The sequence below is a fragment of the Equus caballus genome, chromosome 17 (genome assembly GCF_041296265.1).
Source record: "Equus caballus isolate H_3958 breed thoroughbred chromosome 17, TB-T2T, whole genome shotgun sequence".
In the NCBI taxonomy this organism is placed as follows: domain Eukaryota; kingdom Metazoa; phylum Chordata; class Mammalia; order Perissodactyla; family Equidae; genus Equus; species Equus caballus.
Genome location: NC_091700.1, coordinates 61590057 through 61605849, shown reverse-complemented (window position 1 = coordinate 61605849; position 15793 = coordinate 61590057). Strand labels below are relative to the sequence as shown.

Below are 15793 nucleotides of genomic sequence, written 5' to 3'. Positions count from 1 at the left end.
ATTCTAATTATAATTACATCTGTAACTCAAGAGTCAGAGCCTTTGCTTCAAAAGAAATATTATCTTTTCAGTATAATATAAAGGACCTTTGAGTAATTGATTCCATATTATAGAGTATATTATATTTTCAAAAGATGGTTCTGGATGCTTTGTAGATTGTTTGATAGGCTTTTGTGTGGATATATTGGGCCCTCAGTGGCTTGACTAGAGTGCAAAGAGATAGGACTTGGACTGAGCAGGACAGGTCTAGGGGAATTGACACCATCTTAGGACAGCAACGCCCTTTACAGGTAGAATGAGATATCCAATTGCAATGTCATTGCACTAAGACTCTTTGGGTAAGTACTAGTGAAGTCAGATTCAGAAGGAAAAATATGGAAGTAAAGTGGGTAGTGGTGAGTCAGGAAATATAATGAATATCAATTTCATATTCCTGGTATTCTTTTCAATTTTTAACAGAACTTCAGCCAATCTGGGGAATGTTGAGGACCGGGATGGGAGGGAAAAATAATTGACAAGTGTTTAGGGGTATGTTAGGGTACTAATCAAAGGTGTTAGAATCCCATTCAGAGCTCTGAGCTGCGGTAGAGACCTGAAAGGCTAATTAGCTAACTGGAGCAGAAGACTGGACGACTGATACTATCAGAGAAGTGTTTTTGAAAATGATTGATGATATTATAGCCAGTGAATTTGAGGATAGAGAAGTAGAGGCAAGGAGATGAATTAAAGCGCTGTTAAAATATCCACATAAAATACCAGAATTGAAGAGAGGATCTGGGAGTTCCCAATACATAGGAAGACATTTCAGAGGTGTAATTGGCATGACATTCTGTGAAGCGTGAAGGAAAGAAAACGTGGAAAATGGCCCAGGTATTTGTAGTCTGAATGACTGGAAACTGTTTTGATATTGGTAAAAAAGGAAGAAATGTCGGAGAAAAAACAAATTTTGGAGATAAAGTAAAGAAATTAGGCACATAACATCTTGAAAATTCTATTGATATATCTAGATGCAGTGCAAAGTAATTATGTAGAAGCAGGAATCTGGAGAGAAGTCAGATTAGACATAAACATTAAAAAGTGATGCGTGCCTGTTAACTAGTTACATAATATTTTAAATGTGTTTCAAAACCTTCTATAAGAGGTTATTTGTGAACATAAATATATGGAGAAAATAATATAATATTATTTTAAACCTTTTTAATACCATCCTTCCTTAGAAAAAAATTATGTTAATACAAAATGTATTATGAAAATGATTAAAAATCTCATTGTTATATTTTGCAATTTACAAAAGCACAGATTGGATAATTATTAAAGGAAGTTAGTTTTCTCGTACCAGTTCAAAATTTATTCGCAGAGGACTTTACTTTGGTTCAAATAAGTGGCATTATTTTTAAAGTGATCATTTCTCCCTTTTGAATAAAAGTCTGTTACTAGAGATTAGTGCATCATACATTATAAACAGAATGGCAAAATGAGTTGCTCTAAATAATTCTAGTACATCATGTTTTCCTTTTAAGTGAAAAAAAGAATAGAAACATGGCACTGATATTTAGCTATGTTTGTAATAATATATGGCTATAAACCCATACGTTTATTTCAATTGTAATATTAAAATACAAACATTCACATGGGTTTTTATGTACCACAGTTTTTCATGATAGCATGAAAAATTGTGTTAATATTGGTTCAATTTTAATGAAGCAGAACAAAAGGTTGGAAAATATATCAAATACATTAAGGCTATTAATATCAGAGCAAGTTCTCGCTATTGAAAGCCTGGCTGGATTTTACATTATTTTTAAACTGTATATGAATATGCACAAAGAATTCATTTTATTTATGATATATTCAGAATTTATTTTCCCAAATCATCAACACATCAGCAATGTGCATTTTTAAAAATGTGAATATTTTTGAAGGTTAATTTAAATACCTTTATAAATATAAAGTTTAAAGTGTATGGTACTGCTGAGTTGATTTTACTATCCTACATATCTCAGATGGCTGAATTGTACTTAAAGAAGACCTTTGAAGGAAAAAATGGAAATGACTTTCTGGTTAGACTCTAGAGAGTTGTCGAGATTTACAGAAAAGTGAAAGATGAGAAAAAGATAATGTGAAATGAAATATATGTTCTGTAACATGAATATATATTTAGAACCCTGGAAGTAATGGTGTAATGAGTACAAAACTGGGAAATTTGGCATAGTGGATTAATTTCATTTTGAATTTTTTATGCTTTAATTTTAATTTTTGATGCTTAATTTTTCCTTTATGTTTCAGTGAAAATTTAGTATTCAATTTCATTCACACCATCTTCCTATCACTATTGCATTTTCTGGCACTCTGATTAAAATGGGAGAGGAAGCAGCTCTGAGTGTTAATTCCTGTGGGTATGTATTTGGCAGTCTTGCAGTGTAACTATATCTATTGCCTGGGGATTGCCTTTATCTTCTTGAAGCTTATTTGATGAAAATATTACCAAACCTCATAGCTACACAAAGATGGCTTAGAAGATTGTTATTTATAGAGCAAGTCACTTAAACATAGAGAATGGAAACACGCAATACTTTGTACATGTTTTTAGAAGGTTTTTGAGCAGGGCAAAATTTGAAGCAAGGAACAGAAAGAAAATTTCCACCCACTACATAGTTTTGTTCTTCTCCTTCCCTTCCCTACTACTTGATTTGGAAAAAAGAAGCAAAACAGGAATCAGGAAGAAAAACAAAGGAAAGGAAGGCAGAACTTGCTTTCAACAAGAGAATGTCTAAGGGAGCCCAGCTCCATGATGGGCAGAGGAAGGTGGTGGTTCTGAGCGTGATCTTTGGAGGCACTTATTTTTGCCTCATTTTGTGCAGGTCAGTTAACTTCTCTGTCCCTCACTTTCCTCCTCTGTAAAATGAAGCCACTAACAATACGTTAGTTCATGAGAATTAAGTGAGTTAATACTTATCAAGCATTTGGGAAAGGACCTAGCATATTGAAAGTGCTGGATGAGTATTTGTTAAAGGCAAAATAAAGGAAAACTCAAAAGAGTACTTGGTTTTGAGAGATTTTGGAATTAAGCCCGACAACTAAAAAAAAAAACAGTATCTCGAAAGTGTTAGCTGAGTCAGTTGACCTTCATAATTTTGGTCTATCTTGTGACCTGGCAATTCCATCCATGAGTACATAAACCAAGGAATCCTCACACAGTTTCTGTACAGGTGGCCCTGTACAATGATGACGACAATGTTGATTGTTAGACTTACTTGGGTACTTAGTATGTGCTGAACTCTTTTTTAAGTAGGTCTTGTTCTTTAGCACACTTACCCCTTAGGCCAACTACGTGAGTAGACTATATTATAGGTGAAGCAACAAGGCGTAGAAAAGTGACTTGTCCAAGCTTATACACCTGGTCCATCAGGGATCTGGAATTCAAGCCAAGACAATCTGACCCAGAATCTTGCTTTTATCTCCCAGTCATAAGAAAGCAAAGTCAGAAACAAGACAAGCCACTGATAGCTTCGTTCAGAAACATTTACTCAAAGTCCACGAAGGGCCGGAAACTATTTTAGACACCAATAAATCACAAGTAGGGGGAGATGATGATGTTCCCAACCTCCAACAGCTCAGCTTTTCTTGGATAAGATAGATATATAAGCAAAAATTACCGTTTAGTGAAATAAGTGCTGATGTAGGGGCACAGAGAATAGAGTTAACTTCTCCGCCTGTATCTGTGGGATTTAGGTGAAGACATAATAAAGAAAGGAAACTATGAATGGAATTACTAAGAAGTTCGATAGACAGACAGGACTAGGTACCACAATGACCTTCCAAACAAAAGGAATAGTATATAACATTTTTAAAAAGTCATATAAAAGTGATATTTAAGTATGAAAGGAATGTGATAAAAGAAAGAAGGACAATTTGCAAAATTTGCACAACATAAAAATTACTGATACTCTAGACCTCAAATTTAACTAAGCAGTTGGGAAAAGGATCTCACATCAGATTTCTGTTCTCTTTTATTCCCAAGTAACGTAGAGCCAAGAAAAAGGGGCTAAGGGTATAAGAGAAATAGCTTTTCATTTTAAACTTCAGTGTTTACTACAGCGGACAATATCAAATTCAAACAAACACGCAGCTTCTTTCAACTCTGTTTCCCCATGTGACTAAATGTACTCTTACTTTTATTCCTATCTGTTCTGTACACAGCTGCTGTTTTCTTTGTTTCTGGCTGTTTCAAATCACTTAACATTACTTTTATGCTCAAACTTCAGTATTTCTCACACCTGGAAAAAGAAATGCTGGTTCTTTTATAGTTCAAATTGATATTGCTTTTGATTTTCAACTTTTATCTCAAATTTGATGTCTAGGGTCATATTCAAGCTTTTTTTTCACCTTGCTTTTTATAATTTGAGTAAATAACTTTTTTTGTCCTTAAAAATTTTCCGTAATAAGTATGTGTTATATGAATTATGCAGGGAAAATAATCAAATTAAGAGCAGCCCTCCCTTTCCAATTTATAATATATGATAGTCTTCTGACATTTTGTGCAAAAGAAAAAGTCCATTGATTTTAAATTCATTATTCAAGTGTTTATAGGCATTCAAGTGCAAAATATATTTGTTGTGAAGGCTGGGTGATTAGGAGCACAAATTTGTGGCTCCATAACAAGCCCCCAAATAAAAGTGAACCCAGCATCTAGCACAGATTCAGCGAGAAAAATAGAGCTGCAGACCATCCATCACTTTTTTGTCATGACCTCTGCTGAATCCACTAGCAAATTATGTGTTATTGAATCACAATGACAGACCCAAATACAAATGTCACGACTTTGCTATGTTCCCTGGGTCTTGCCACATCACCGTCACCATTTTATATTCCCTTCCCGGGGACACTCTGGAAGATTTAGAGGCTTTCAACCTAATCTGACTGGCTCCACACAAACAGCTGGAGCCTTGCCAAGAGCCTAGCCCGATTATGTCAACAAGACGGCCTGGTCCACAAGGGAGCTCCAGCCGGGTGTGCAGAAGCTCTGGGAACGGCCATGAATTAGCTTTATATGCTCCAAGAGGCAATTTCCTATAAAAACAAACTTCAAAAGCTGCCAGAGGAAATTGTTTCCCATTGGAACCAGGCCTAGCTGGCGATTGTCTTTAGTGACTGTGTCACTTTGGTAGTCAGTCCCCAGGACATCCCATGCTTAGCCCTTGGACTTGAGTTTCTAGACAGAACCAAAGCCCAATTAACACTACACATGTCAAAACACTTCTGTAATAATTGTGGAGCTGCTGTTCTGCCCCCAATTATTGAAGTTATTGTTTTAAAGTTTAAAGTCAGGTAGCTAAACAGATATTTTCTGACCTCAACTTAAAGAAGTTGCTCCTAAAACTTCAAAGAGGTCATTCTATTAAACAGAGTGTCCAGATTAAGAAGAGAAGCTCAAAGTACTCTGCAGTTCATTAGCCTTTTGCTGAGGCGTTAAATGGAACAGTAGGAAACTTTGCTTACAGGTATATTTAAATATTAGAGGCATTTAAACAAGGCTTATGCATTTTGACTAACTCTTTGTTACATTTCTTTCCAAAAAGCATTCTAGCTGAAAGACCACCTGGAAGGTTAACTCTTAGATTCTCCAATGAGCAATGAGTTTGGCAGCTTACAGCAACTAGTTAATGTATAGTAACTACATATATGAACAGCACAATATAATGACTTTTTGTACTTCTTGTAAAACAAACACCTACAGAGTTTGAGAGGATTCTAGGGTTCTTCTGGGCTTTTACAAAATTTAGAAATATCTGTAAAGGGTAATTTGGGGTGTGGGTTTATAATATGCATCCATCTAAAGGTGCGTAAACATTTAGAAAGATCATTAGGCATACAAAAATTATATTTAGGACAACAAATAGCAAACATATATTGAGAGGACTCCAGAGTATAAGACTATGTGTATATAAAGAATGCCATATTATTGCAAAGGAATGAATTTGTAAGAGTTGACTTTTTTCACTCTACCAAAGGTATTCTTTTCTTCCTAGAAACAGATATTTGATATCTGTTTCATTGATCTTAACTATTTGTCAGTTAATGTCAGCTATTTAAACAGCACAAAGTGAAACAAGTCATTTCTATCACTATTTTCCTACACAAACCAAAAAAGAATTTGTTCAAATTTCAAATTTTGAAAATGATTTCCCCTCTGTCTGCAGTTTTAATTTGAAAGCCAATGGTCATATGCTCATAAAGGCCTATTCTGCAAACATTATTTGATGTCACTTCACTCACACAATTGTGACCCCTTTTCTATATGAATTTGCTAACAAAGTCAAAACTGTAAGTAGAAATATGGAGAAATGTAATAATCACCATTTATTCAATCATTTACCTATTAAAAATGATCAATCAAGTATCCTAGTTAAAGTAATCTTCCAAGTATTTTGAGAAATACAGAGATAAGAAACAGTGCCCACTCCCATTGTTGTTATGCTCCCTAAATAGAAAGGACAGGTGCACAGGAGGTTCAGAAAAAATGTAATTTGATGCTGGCCCCAAGGAGGAACAGAGCGTGTCAAGAAAATAAGATTGTGATCCCCTCTGCCTTGGGGTGGAGAGAGGATCAGCCAAGATGTTATGGAGGAGTTGGCACTTCAGACAATGCCAACAAGCTGAATTTACACCTACAGAAATATGAGTAAAAGAAGGAGAAAAGAAAAAGGGATTAGGATGAAGAAAACAAGACCCGGGCTCCAGGGAAGAGTTTCAGTTCCCTTTTGTTAGAAAGAAGGAGGAAGGAAATTAGGGGTGCATACTCTCTAAATGTTACTGTGAGGAATCAGTAAAGATGGTAGAGCGTGAGGAGAGAGCATCACAGCTCTCTTTTGGGTACATTTACCTGGGGGTCATGGGCAGGATAGTGGGGAAGGGGAAAGATTGACTGGCTGGGAGACTACATGGTAAAGTATTTGATTTAAAACAGCGGGCAATGAGAATGAAAAGAAAGGAACACTTTGAGATACAAAAAGACTTGATAACTGATTCTTTTGTGGTGTGAAGGGGCAGAGCATTAAGATTCTGAGCCAGTGACTTGGGGCATGTTAGTTCCACCAACAAGTACAGGGAGCAGAGGAAGGACACCAGTGGCCTTAGAAGTAATCTCAGTGCTGTGCATGATTAGTGTAGCACTGACAGAGCATCCCGTGGCTTAACACCTTCAGAGAGGGGCCAGGACCAGAGGAACATTTGGTAATCATCTGATTTGACCTAATGATTGAGTGTCTCTGAATTGATATTAATAGCTATTTTATAAGACTCCTATCATGGAAAGGTATATACATTTTTAATTTTATTTGAATGAACATGTGGGAAAGGCATTTAGGCATTATAACCTAAATTTAACCAAGCGAGCTCATCCTATATATAGAAAAATAGAGAGAGATTGAGAAATGGATAACCATTATTCATATCTCCATATACTCATTCATTTTTATGGTGCCTATTCAATAAACACACATATCAGTATATGTGAAAGATATTTCTATAAAATTTCTGGATTTTCTATAGATTTGGTTTTAAATGAATATCTGTGAAAAATGTTAGTAATTATAATTTATCATCATTAAAGATAAAGCTTAGGGAAAAAAATATGGTAGTGTAGCAAAGTGTTGAAATTTTTGCAAGCTGTTTTAGAAACTTCATTGAATCCAAAGATATTCTAATTCTGTTTTCATTATTAATCACCTTTACACTCAACTCAACTCTGTATAAGGTTTCATATGCCGTAAATTTATTATAACCTCTAATTCTGTTAAATATAGTCAGACAATAGAAATTTTATTTATAATATTTAAAGCAAATGTTTTTGTATCCTGGATTGGATTCTGTTCTTCTCAGCCAGCTGTGCTCCTGTACCCTTTGTGTACTGTTATGATGTAAAGAGAATTTTCCTTTTGAGGTAGTCGATCAGTTACCGTCATCCTTTAACTCTGTGAAAATTGTAGTGGCCTCCTGCGTTCTGTTTGGAATCCAATAACACATTTAAGCGACTGTGTGAAAAGAAAAGAAATTTTGAATTAAAAAAATTGAAATATTTTCCCATAATATTATACCTTAAAAAAGGAGACATGCAAGTAATTATGTGAACTTTTTTGAGCTTTTGTTTTTTCCACTGAAGTTTTCATTACACTAGTCAATTGCCAGGCATCTGACTCTGTTAGTGATGTTGTCCCAGATGCTGAGAGTCATATTCTTATACTAGGTGAAATCTGTGCAGGTGAAATCTGTGCTTAATTTTCCCCCACGAATTGTAACCCCAGCATAGTAATAGAGTGACTCACACAAATCTGCAGCTAAATGCCAGCCACTCATCATGACAACAATTAATTTGGACACATCTTAATATACAGGCCCATTTCTCAGTCTCAAATTTAATTTGGTGCTTCAGATGAAATCCTATTTGTGAAAATCAAATAGAGGTTAACTGCAGATTAGGCTGTTCTGCTGTTTCAATGTTCTCGGCTTTGATATGATGCCAGTGTGACATCTAGGTTTTACTTCTGTCTCCATATCGGTTCTACCTCCCTGTCTCAGAGATCATTTCCTCATGCCTGTTAACAAACACAACTGGTGCACAAGAATTAGTATGCTTGTCACAGCTGCTATCATTTTGGAATTCCCTTGTAACAACTCAGAATACAAAAGAGAAGGAAAACAATGCCTGCTTAGTGTAGCTTCATTTATAGGAAAGATTGGTATCCAGAAGCCACGCCTCATGCTTTATACTGTCAATTTACAAAAAGCCTTTTAGCTTGAAATGAAAAAGAGGTCATAGGTGTCTTTAAAAATTGCAAAAGGCTGCACCACAGTCAATACAAATAATAATACAGATTTTGGGTCAACAGCCTGGCTAGTATGCACTGAAGATCTGTATGACAGAGACACCACTGCTCAAGAATTGATGCCCTCATTTGCAGAGTGCATGCATCCATAGAGGGCCTGATTCTCTATAGCTCATAGTCCTCTGTAGTCTAGTAGAATCTGTTTGCAACAAGCCATAGTATAAACCCACATCTTTGTGGATTGACCTACCCTAAGGGACCTTACTTTTGTAATAGCTGTAGCTGTTTCCATTTTATATGTTTTCTATTAATGTTTTTACTTTGGTACTTGTACCTCAGGCATAGAGTTTGTGAAAGGTACAATTTCAAAAGTTGAAATTTAATAAAAAAATATTATCTAGCTGTAATGTGTGTGTATATATATATGTATGTATACATACTAATCTCTTTGAATTCATTCTCCTCTTCATAGGAAAAATGTTTTTTAAAAGTATTTATGTAATTGTGAAAAATAATCAAATCGTTTTAAAGATATCCTGAGTTGGTTTACGCATTTATTGGCCATGGGTAGATTAAAATATCCAAAATTCACACATTTTGAATTTCATAGAAGTGATATAATAATGTTACTGTATTGACACCTACAACTAGCATATAGGGCCTTCATTTAAACACCCACTGGCTCATAACTCATTACTTAATCTCTTGATATTTTTTCATAATATAATTCTAAACAGTACCTTCAATTATATATATGATATACTCTTACGAATGTACATATATTAATATTTTGTCTTAAGTTCACATTATATTTAATGAGCACATATTTATTACTTAAGTTTAAGAACCCTGAGATGATGTTCATTTATAGAAATTTATTTAGTGTAACTTTTTCTGTTTTGGAGAAGTCAATAATGGTTTATTAACGACTACTGACAAACAGGACAAACTGCCTCAGAGGAAGTAACCTCTAGCCTTTTACAAAGCCAGTGTATACTTTGAGCAATCAGGAAGCTGTGAACCACCTGTTGAGCCAGCCAGTATTCATTTCCTTTCATATCTGTAGTCTTATCTTGATTTTTAAAGTTAAATATTGAATTTATTCTGCTAGTCACTGAGAAGCAGAGTTCACGTTGTATATTTTTCTATTTCCAAATATTTGCTCTGGCTTTATTTACATTAAGGTTTTATTGATGTTTTTGTAATATTTATAACTTGGCTAGGCCAATTTGTTATTGTTTTGCTTTGTTTTCTTCTCAACAAACTCAAAACCAAAGATAATAAAAAGTTGGAACAATTTCCCTTTCTTTTATATAATTTTTATATGTTTTAGCCTTAGGATTGAATGTAAATGAGTTTTTTTCAATATAAACTTTAGATTTCTGAATACAGATTAGATAAGTTAAAAATGGGCTGCAAAATTATGATTTTTATAATAAGTTATAGAACCCAGAATTCTAGAACAAAATCTACAGTTTTTCAACATTCCAAAAGGGATATCTTTTTCTTTCACTTTTTTTTGAAGTCTGGTAATCTGAGGTAGAATTTCATACAGTAGAATTCACCCTTTTCAGTGTACAGTTGCTGTGTATTTGACAAATGGATCCAGTTTTGTAACTACCACCATGATAAAGATATGAAAAATTTCCATCATCCCCAGTAATTTCCTCCTGCCCCTTTATTGTCAACCCTTCTCCCAATCCTAGCTCATGACAACCTCTTACCTGTTCTCTGTCCCCATATCTTGCCTTTCCAGAATGTCATATAAATGGAATCTTATATTATGTAACTTTTTGAGTCTCGCTTTTTGTCTTTCATTTTTAATAAAGTCATTATTAATTCCTTTATATGGCTGTTTATAACATCTAACAAAGACAAGCATCGTTATCAAATATGGGTGTGGCAGGAGGTATACTTTTTAACTTGACTTACATGGATGAGAAAGGAAGATGTTTTGTTCTCTCCATGTTATGATTATTATTTGGATGTATGGCTTACCATGAAATTTAAGGAGCAATCACTCTGGATACTTTTAATAAGTTATTCAAATTTCTTTTAAAAATGTTTTTGTTATTCTGTATCTTCTCCCTGACTCCCTGTAGTCTTTGTCACTTTTTCTTAATGTACTGTATTATTATTTACTAAGACAAGTCAGTGATTTATGGACATTTAAATTATTTTAGCTTTTTCTTACCGTTCTAAAACATTGTGTACTATCTGATAGACTTTTACAATACAGTGATTTTCTCAGATGATTGATGATATGTTGTATTGTTTAATGATGCCTGTGCTTTTACCTTAAAATGTCAATTAAATAACACAATTAAGAGAGATATAGGTATTGGTTGGAAAGTGTGTACTTTTAATAATTGGGGGTAAACTTTGTATTTGGTTTTCTTTTCAGTAATGTTGATATTTTTTGAGTTTGATCTTTGTTGTGCTGTATTTATATTTCTCTCATGAAATGCTTACATCAGTGGAATTCAGAAGTTATTTTACCTTTAGGATAAAATTAGCCACCACATAGAACTTTGAAGTCCTAAACTGTGCCTTGATTTACCTTTTTATTCTACAAACTTACTGATTTTCACTCATGTTTTCATTTATCCTTACATCAACCCTATAAATTAGTCATTAGTACTTTCATGTTTTAAACTTAGCATTCTATGTTTTTTCTTTTATTCTGTCTGCCAGTATTTTCCTCAGATGTTAGTTCAGATGTCGGCTTGAATTTAATTTCTTAGCAGATATGTTTGCCATTTTATCTGTAAAGAAACTGGATAGAAATCACCCACTTACTCCGGATTTTCGGAGGCCTTTCTTCTGTGCTCCATACATCCTAATCATCAGCAAGTCCTGTCAAAATCCCCTTCAAAGTATAGCCCATACCTGAGCCTTTTCTCTACCTCAGTCACCACCAATACCCAAAGCCCAGTTCACCACTGTTTGGTGCTTAGAGTATTTGTAGAAGCTTCTGGCCGTCTTGCTTTCACTGCCATCCTTCTACAGTGCCTTATATGATCTAGGCCCTGCCTTTTTCTGCCATTTCCCTCTGAATTCGTTTCCTATTGTTGCTGTAAGAAATATCACAAACTAAGTGGCTTAAAACAACACAAAGTTGTTTTCAGGTTCTGTAAACCAGAGGTTCAAAATCAGTTTCACTGCCCCAAGATCAAGGTGTCAACAGGGTTTGCTCCTCTTGGAGACTCTGGGGGAAAGTCTGTTTCCTTGCCTTTTCTTACTTCTGGCATCCTTAACTGGTGACACATTGGTTGCATCACTCCGACCCCTTGCTTCACATCTCCTACCATTCTTCTTTCGTCAAATCTCCTTTTGCCTCCATTTTATAAAAACACAAGTGATTACCTGTATGTTCCACCCTGGTAATCCAGGACAAATCCCGCATCTCAAAGTTCTCAATCACCTCTGCAAAGCCCTTTTCGTCATATAAGGTAGCATTCAGTTTCCAGTGATGAGAACTTGGACATCTGTGGGGGATCATTATTCAGCTTACCACACCCCTGTATTGCTTCACTGAAACCAAAGCTAGTCTCTTAAACAAGTCAACTTTTTATAGCCTCTTAGCTTTTTTGCTTGTTGTTTCTTCTGCACAGAATATGGCCTCTTCTCTTCATTTAGGTTTCTGCTCAAGAGCCATTTCCTCAAAGAGATCTTCTCTGACTGTTTTAAAAATATTCCCATTCAGTTTTTTTATTTTTTTTTTTACTGAGGAAGATTTGCCTGAGCTAACATCCATTGCTAATCTTCTTCTATTTGTATGTGAGTCATTGCCACAGCATGGACACTGACAGACAAATGGTATAGATCTGTGCTGGGGAACTGAATCTGGATGTTGAACTTAACCACTAGACCACTAGGGCTGGCCATCCATTCACTTTTCAGCTTTGTATTTACTTCACAGCTTATATAACTGAAATTATTTTATTTCTTTATTGTCTAGTTGACTACACCACCCTAAGGCAGGGTCTTTGTCTTGTCCATGATGCATTCCCTGGATAAACTGTATTGGCATGAACACAGTAATTTCTTAAATTTGTATTGAGTAAACAATATATTATTCTAATTATAAAAATGAGTAAGCTGAAATGCACAAGGGTTAATTAAATTGTTTAAGATCACAGAGCTAGTAGTGGCAGAACTGAGATTTCATTTCAGATTTCTCTGACTTTAAAACTCACGTTCTTTATATTATTTCTTTCTTTTGAACGGAATTTAACTTTAACCATGACCTTTAGTAATATGCATCTACATTAGCCACAAGAAGAAGAACCAAACCCAGACACACATTATTTGCATTTTTTCAGGGAATCCTGGAGAGCAATATGCTTCTAAGTGCTGTTGAAGCTTTTTGTTTCTTTCCTGACATTGTGCCATGTTGGAATCCATTCCATGACCATTTGGTGAATTCAAGCTCAGGGACTGATTTATATTAAGTCCTTGAAGATGTTATACAATATGGTCCTTAACACGCAAGTTCCTTTTCTCTCATCCTAAACATGACTCTGGAATGTTAAAAGAAATCATTCTTTGGGTCGTTTTATTGAAATCCTTAAGGAGTCTGTAGGTTTTAATGCAGTACAAAAAATGTAATTTTATATATGTAATGTTTTATTTTTGCTTTTCATTTCTTTAGAGATAAACATTAATGCTTCACCAAATGAATGCTTGTGATCCATATACAAAAACTTACTATAATATTTATTTGTTTTAATGAGAATGGTTTCCTGGTATAGCGCCATGCAGTTTGTGATTTGTTTCTGGCACCATTTATTTTATCAAGCTGCTTGTCTGTCAGCCAGATTCTTGAATCACTGCATTCATGTAGAGTAATTTCTTGGGTGTGTGAAAAAACAAGAATTTCATCATGTTGATTTTGTTTTGAGACACGTCGACTTCTATCACTATTTTGGCAATTTGGATTCAGCTAAACAGATAACCTAACAAATATGCATCATTTTTAAAAAGCTTGTGCAACACTCTGCTTCTAGTGTTATTTAGAATTAATACAATGAAGTTTAGGACCAGCCTCAATGCTCCCCCAGAGCATTGGTAAGAAAAGCATACAATGAGCCCACAGGAAGGATGTATATTTGCATGTGTTCCATGTGTCATTCTGCAACAGGCCAAATGGAATGCATGCATTCTGGACCCACTTTTCTCCTTTCAGATGACTAGAAAATGCTAGTAAATTTGCAATTAATTAAAATTAAAGAATGGCATGTCATTGATTTTAGCAATATGAACATGAATATCTTAAACTTAAGGAAATATTTTATTCCTGAAGAGTTTATCCTCTGTTCTTAATTTACTGCATATGCTGATAACAGACGTATCCTACAGTTTGAGATATCTGGCAGGGACACAAAGATAGCTACAAAAATCTATCCTCTTATGTGGGTATACTCTTTTGGACAAATTTTTAGACTTTCACTTGGGATATTTCTGGGTTATACTCCATTCTCTCATCTTGATGATTTTTGTTGAATTGGAAAATTGAATATAATAATCCTATATCCGATTGGATTTAACATTTCTGAACATTTAACTATATACATATTATTTCAGGCAAACAAAGGTAGAATTAGAAATTTTGTCCAAGATATCTTTGGTGAGTTAAAAGAAATACATTTAATTGAAAATATATTAGCATGTTGAGGCAAGTTTAAAAAAATAGATTTAAAAGAGATTCTATTTTGTATCAATGAACAAAACATAGTTTTAAATGGTCTGAATCAAATTGATTAATTTTGACTATATGATAAGTCATGAAAGGAATTTGGGGATACACAACAACTGGGGCCCTGTAAAAAAAGTTGTTCAGGCCTCATTTGTCTTTGGAATCCACATGGTGCTTTCCTGAGGAGAATGCTTTATAAATATTACATGCTTTATAAGTATAGGTTGACTGAATGAACACATTAGATGACATAAATACATAGAAAAGGAAATCAGTAAACCTGACATTCTTGATAACTGATATAGTATAGTGTCAGAGAATCAGTTTTGTTCACTTTTAAGTCATTTTATGGTTTGAAACTAAAATATACCACAAACATTAAAGTTATATTAAGATGTCCTACAGAAATTCATTATTTAAAGAACTTCATTGGTTAACTCTTTAATACAAAAAAGCAGCTTGCAGAATTACTTTCATTCTAGACTATAAAACCTCTACTTTTAATTGTGTAATCTATGTTTTTTGCCTATATATTCACGATTTATTTGTTAAAGTCTGCCTATATCTAATTAAATATTTCAAAGGCCTTATCTTTATACTGTATACTTTATATTTTTGCATTAAGTTGAGCATATGTGTATTTACTGCTTTTTTCTCTTTTTAATGGGATATGCCTCAATTTCCTGCTTTTCTTAGATAATTATATGAAAATATTGTGATCATCAAAATGACAATTTTTATACTTTAATATTTATAGAAAACTAAAAACATGCAAACATGGTGAAAGTGGAACTACTTTTTTCTGTTTAGCATATAAAGATAATCTGAAATTCTTTAATATGTATAATTTTTAGTACTGATAATTTATAATCTAATGGAGAGTATGAGATGGAATATATTTCTCTCAATAATTTGATGTATTTTTTAATACTTTACACTTGCTTTACTAAAGGTATAGATAATTATGTATTTCAATCTCTACAAAACTTATGAATTACTTGAAATGCATGTTAAAATTTCACAATACAGCTCTCGTCACAAATATATTAGCCATACATATATGGTACATAGGTGGGAGCTCATCCAGAATTCAGGAAATTCAATTGTCTTTATTTAATATATATCCTTTTAAAGTAATAATGAAGACCAATAGTAAGTTAATGACTTAAAAAATCTAGGGTATCACAAATTCAGACTAATCTGTGGTTCAGTACAGCTGTAGCACTGCATAATGAAAACTTCTATTTGTAATTGTGACTCTGAAGCATGT

At 34.1% G+C, this 15793-nt stretch overlaps 1 protein-coding gene across 12 annotated transcripts in view; it reads left to right on the top strand.

Moving 5' to 3' along the window:
- Positions 1 to 15793, top strand: part of PCDH9 (protocadherin 9) — an 881206-nt gene that overhangs the window by 403377 nt on the left and 462036 nt on the right. The window lies entirely within an intron of this gene.